This window comes from Triticum dicoccoides, chromosome 6B (genome assembly GCF_002162155.2).
Source record: "Triticum dicoccoides isolate Atlit2015 ecotype Zavitan chromosome 6B, WEW_v2.0, whole genome shotgun sequence".
In the NCBI taxonomy this organism is placed as follows: Eukaryota; Viridiplantae; Streptophyta; class Magnoliopsida; order Poales; family Poaceae; genus Triticum; species Triticum dicoccoides.
In genome coordinates, this window is record NC_041391.1 from 213,489,414 (window position 1) to 213,495,505 (window position 6,092).

Below are 6,092 nucleotides of genomic sequence, written 5' to 3' on the forward strand. Positions count from 1 at the left end.
GCTTTGGTCCAAAAGGAAGATTACCTTTGTCATCTCGAGGACCCGGTGTTGGGCACATGATCTCAGAGTGGCCCAAACGACCACAAGAAAAGCAAAAGTGAGGGACTTGCACATACTGTATGTCGTAGAGATCAACCTTCTTTCTCTTTGCAGAATCTATCAAAATCCACCTCCTAAGAGGTTTGCTGACATCAATGGATACCCGCGCTCGCAAGAAGCCCCCCATGTGATCAAACTGGATTGAGGTGGCATCCTTATCGATCTGCTGCGCGATCAGTTTCTCCCATGTATCATCACGCAGGTTGTATGGGAGATTTGGAACCCTAGCCCATAGATGGAGCCGCTTAAACTTGACTTCGTCGGGCCGCATGCAATCTTCAAAGTCCGCTAGAATTACTGCGTTCTTGCTCACGCTAGAATTACTGCCAGCTATCCAACATCAACGAGGCACGTTAGCAGGCCTCTCCCGAACGTCACCGCGTGGTGGTAGCAGTATTAGTATTTTATTATTAATCAGGTGCCTTTTCAAAATGCGAAAACAGCCCAGAAAAATCGGAAACCGATGCCCCTATTAATAGAGCGGAACCGTGGGCCTCGCCCCTCCCCGCAAAGCGTCCAACCCTCTCCTCGAGAACAGACCCTTCTTTCGTTCATCCTGGAGAGAAGAACAAGAGAAGAGGCACTTATTCCGTTGAACAAGCGCCATGTCATCAACCATCCGGGGAAGGCTCGCTCTTATGCCTCGATTATACCGAGCCTTCGTGTTCTTCCACAGACTTTCTCATTGGATGGTATGTTTTACGTCGGTAAGATCGAGATTTCTTCTTTTTAAGTTTTCTATATCTTATCTTCTATTCTTTATTATCTTACTTTTGTTTTACATCATTTAGGCAGGGGGATAGCCGGATAGGCGATCCTTGAAAATTAATCGTCGGCAAGATCGATCTGTCTATAAATCTAATATCGAACATCTTTTTGTATTCTTCTTAATTTTCATTGTGTTTTTTCATTGATATACGAAGGGGAATAGGAGCACAGCCGTCGCCCATCTGGTTGGTATTTTTTCGTCGATCCATCAAACCGGTAAGGTTGATCGATGTAATGATAATTTTTTATTTTAGATCTTACTTACATCGAAGGACACTTTTTATTTATCATAAGATCTTAATAGTTTTGGCGTTATATATTCATCTTACTCCCTCGCTTCCGTTTGCACCGCCAAAAAAAATATTTCCAATCGAGGAAGATGCTGAGTGGGATCAAATTTCATGAGAGGCAAAACTGCCCAATTAACTTGCTCTTATTGTTTTTCTTTAAAAAGCCAGCCTAATTGCAGTTTATGCATAGAGAAGGTTCTATTTTCCTTCCATACATGCATGAGTAGATCTTACTTATATCAATTTACTCGTTCCTAAGTATAAGCCATTTTAGAGATTTTAATATGAACTACATATGAAGCAAAATGAATAAATCTACACTCGTATGTAGTCCTTATTGAAATCTCCAAAATGCCATATATTTAGAAACGAGGGAGAAGTAAAGTTTTTTCTTACAGAAATCCTGTTCAGCGACCCTCCCCTGGATGAGGGGTGGCAAACGAACCCCTTTTAATGACTGCTGTTTCCAAGACGCGATAAAATGGTGGCAGTACTAAATGAAAAATTCTGTGACAGAAATTGCCTTGTCGCTCTAAAGAAACTATTACCCACTCATAACTAAGAAGGCCAGCAATCGTATTTTTTTTGCTTTAAAAAAAAAGAGGCCAGCAATCGTTCGAAAATACCACCCCAACTGGTGAACGTTCGTCACCTAAGGGGTCTTTTCTTAGGTGCACATGTTGTGCTGCCAACCCAGCCCGCTGATGGCGCGGCCTGATCCCACGCGTACGGCTGATCGAATCCACGGTTCGGCATTTCCCTTAGAGAAGGCGAGAGAAAATCCTCGCGGAAGGGTACGCGACGGGCGAGACAACGCGCTCGCAACCTTCTCGACCCGCCGCCTCCCGCAGCTCCTCCACGCGCCGCCGTTCACCTTCCCCGGCCGGAAAGACCCAGTACGTACCTCCGCATCATCTGCTCGTCCCCGGTAATATAAGGTTGCTTCCCGTCCCATTCCGCCCCGGTAATCTAGGGTTTCTTGGCCGAGGAATACTCCGCCATGTAGCCGCGGTAATCTCAGCCGAGGAATACTCCGCAATGTAGCCGCGGTAATCTAGGGTTTCTTATCGTATGAGGAATAACAGTTGTTTGTAGAGGATGGCTGCAGGCCTCGTTGTCCAGGTTGAACGTGTGTGCTATGTAGATGTAGGGTGTTCCATTGGTATACTGCATCTGATCCTATGATTGTCTGCTAGCTTGAATGAATTGGTGCAGATTCGATGGATCTCGTCCTACTAAGATTAGTAAATTGATTTTGGAGATGACCCTGTGATTTAGGCTGTCTATATCTATTAGCAGAGCAGCTTTTGCAAAACAGGGGAAGCACAAGGCTTTTCCAACCGAAAGAAAAAGAGTTGTTGAGCATGTGTAGGTGTGTCTGTGTGCATTGTTTCTGATGCAGTGATGGAGTAGTAACAACCTTTTGTGACTACTGATGCATGCATGCACTGTTCCTAGCTTATAGAAGATCAATGGATCTTGGTTTGCAAAAGGTGCTCTATTGGATCATGTAGGCTGTTATATTGATATACTGCATCTCTAGATTTTTAGTTGTTTTCTAGCTTGAATGAGTCTTGTCCTGTGAAGATTAGTAAATTGATTTTGCAGATGATCCTATAATGGTTTGAACCGCATGATCTTTATACAAATGTTTCTTCCTATAGTTTAGTTTTTACTAATGTTTCTTGCTATAGTTTAATTTTTGCTGCTAGTACTAAGGCAGGACTGTTTGGTGCATTTCTGTCTTTAAAGTTATGTGTATGATGTCTAAAAATTTCCCTCCGAATGGTGCAATTTTTGGTGAAAGTTTGTATTTTCCCTCTAAAGTCTCTTATCTGTTTATTTTTGAATGATTTAAACACCAGCGGCTGATATCTTGTAACTGATCTTAACAGGGTAATTGAAACGACATCAATAGCTTGCTGACATGCGTCGTGAGTTTGAGCCTGTTCACAACGGTAAGGTTTCATCCCGTTTCTGCCATTTAGTTTTCTTCACTTATCTATATGTAGGAATTTGAACATATAAGGCCACTTCCAGTGCATTGGTGCTTAGTTGATGTTTTAAGTGCATTAAAAGTCTTATAGTAACTAATCTCAACAATGCATAGGTGCTGGATATTGCATAGATCCACGCGTTTGGCATCGTGCACCTGTACACCGTGGTTAATTGAGTACGCTGAATGTGCAAGTGTGAGGCATGCACATGCACGTGGGATGTGTTTTTCTCAATATCCACTAGTATAATCCGAACATGAAGCTGACCGGTTATTATTCCTTTATTTAAGCTGTACTATATGGTTTATTTAACTCACGTGCTCTTTATTTAACAAGCCTATGCTTAGTTACATGTAGAGCCAACTTAAAACAAGGAAAACATTTGGCCCAGCATGCTGAATGCTTATTATCTTATTCTCCAGGAGCATCCTCATTCATTGCTTATGGCATGTATATCTTTGATGATGGGCATCATGTAGACGATGCAATGCCCCTGGACGAATACACAGACATATTTCCGATGGTTATTGAACTTAATGGAGCCACAGTCAAAAATGGTTATTTGTGTGTTCCTGGTGAAGTTGACCCAGTGGTCATCTATGAACTTGCATCTCCCCAGTGCAGGCTGCTCATGAAGAGCATGCTTAAGTCTCTTGAAATAAATGATCTGGATGGGGTGTGTTTTACTGCATTTGACCGCAACAATGTGGTTGTGACCGCAACAATGTGGTTGTGACCTCATTTGGTAAAATCAAATTGAGGAATGTTACCATTGTCCGCAACCTCAAAGGAGCTGCACTGTGACAAGCTCAAAGAAATAACTATCTGTTGGCCCTTCTAATATTTCAGAGCTTGTTCGAAGGTAATCTTTGTGTACTAACTTTTACAGCCTATTTTCCTTTCTTACAAAAACTGTTTGCATCTCGTGCCACATTCATTTGTCCTAACCTAGATTAATTAATTTGTCTTATAATTAGGTGAAGCTGTTCCAGAAGATGTCCAGGACTTGTTTAATATCATTGAAGATCAGGACCAGTATAATCTGCATCGGCCAATGTTCCATGTCCATGGCGCTGTACTTCAAATTCCAGAGTATTCTGGTGTCTACAAAGACTTACATGAGCATATACGTCTTGTGATTGAAAAGCCAGAGATGAGGAGCATATTACTGAATCTGCCATATGTAGATGATTGGCTGCTTAGGATTGCAAGCAATTCCCTCCTCATGACGACATATAACTACAACGTTAAGAGTTACATTGTTCCAACGAGCAATGCTATTCAGACCTGCCTGAACAAGGACCAGATTGCTTTGCTCACTGAACTACACTTAGTTAGAGCTAGTGGTCAAAAGGACTTCACTGCAGAACAGAAGCAACTTGTCAAGGCGCTTCAGTTCATTGATTTTCCGAGGAATTGAAATGCCCACAGGATGGAGCCCTTTGTGTACTTTAGGTCTGAGGGTCAGTTCTACAATTCTGAAGGAAGTGAAACAGTGTCATATCTTCGTTTACCCCTTCTGATACCGGCCATGCAGAAACAACTTCAAAGCATTCGTAGGCTCCATGAGGTGCAAGACGTCCGGCATGAGGATGAGGCAGGTGCAGGTGCTGGGGCAGGTGCTGGTGCTGGTCTTGTCGGTGTCGGTGAGCCTGGTGATGGTGCTGGTGTTGTTGGTGTCGGTGAGCCTGGTGCTGGTGCTGAGGATGAGTCTGAGTTGTAGTATTTTTACTGCTCTAAACTTGGAACGCCCAATGTAGTAGTGCTTTCATTTCTTGCCTTCTAGAATCGTGGCTGGTGTTGCTGGCGTTGTGGGTGAGCCTGGTGCTGAGGCTGAGTGGCTGGTGTTGAGTTGTAGGAATTTGCTGCTCTAAACTTTTATTGAATGGAACTCCCAGTGTAGTGTTTCAATCTTTAGTCTGCTAGAATATTGTATACTACTTATGTTGATGCTAATGAGGTACACTTGAGTAAATTAATTAGCTATTTGACTTGTCATTTAGTGTGTTGCATATCATTTACACGTTACATCGGTTTATTCAGTTTGGTACATTTCACATTGAATGTTGTATGGTTTTCTGTGATTTGTTAATTTTACTTTAGATGCAAAATACTGGAACTTCCGATCAACCACAGTTGATGAGCCAATGCAGTTATATTCTTGTTGGTGAACTGCCTGGCCATTGTTGTAGAGTCAGTATGAGCCTGGATTGTAGTACAATGCATGAGTACAGCACGTCAATCTGATGTATTAGTGCTGCTCATCAAACTGGTCGGTATATATCAAACTGGTGCTATATCCTATCTCAATCGTGACGAACTAGCCACCCACCTGGAGAGATAAGCTAAAGCATGTCTAAGGGACACGGAGTTTCTAATGTTGACCTCAAATGCTCGTAGATGAACAATAAATTAAAAAAATCCTGATTTTTTTGTGTGGCAAACATTAAGGAGTGTTTGGAGTGCATGCATAAATTCATCATGAAATCACATTGGTGGAAGGCATGGTAAAAAAAATCGATGCTCTGAAAATGTTACTTTCAATCGCATTTAGGAGCTCTGATTTTGTTGTTTGCACCATGACCTCCACCAATGTGATCTCATGATGAAACTTTGCATGCACTTGAAACATGCCTTAAAGTTTGCCACACAAAAATTTCCAGAATTTTTTGAAATTGTTTCCTATTTTCTCTCTCGAATTTACTGTTCACACAAGGAGCATTTGAGCTCGAGATCAGAGAAGTACTTTTGATGTCTAAGAGCATCCCAACAAATGCTTTATCATACCTTTATACGGTTGTTGGATGGTTAGGAGGGCAGTGATATCCCTAGACCACTTGGGTTCAAGTACTAGACTTGGCATTGGTGATTGGGTTTTCTTGAATTATTTCAAGCCTTCGGGTGACGTGGGTTCAGTGGGAGGAGACGTTCCTGCTGA

At 42.2% G+C, this 6,092-nt stretch overlaps 1 long non-coding RNA gene across 2 annotated transcripts; it reads left to right on the forward strand.

Moving 5' to 3' along the window:
- Positions 1–621: 621 nt before the first annotated feature.
- On the forward strand, positions 622–5,152 carry LOC119320240. Of its 2 annotated transcripts, none has more exons than XR_005154871.1 (5): positions 622–806; positions 891–1,083; positions 3,053–3,115; positions 3,577–4,016; positions 4,132–5,152. It is a non-coding gene; the product is annotated as an uncharacterized LOC119320240 (long non-coding RNA). The 2 variants fall into 2 exon arrangements; XR_005154872.1 differs by having other exon boundaries at positions 622–791.
- Positions 5,153–6,092: the final 940 nt, after the last annotated feature.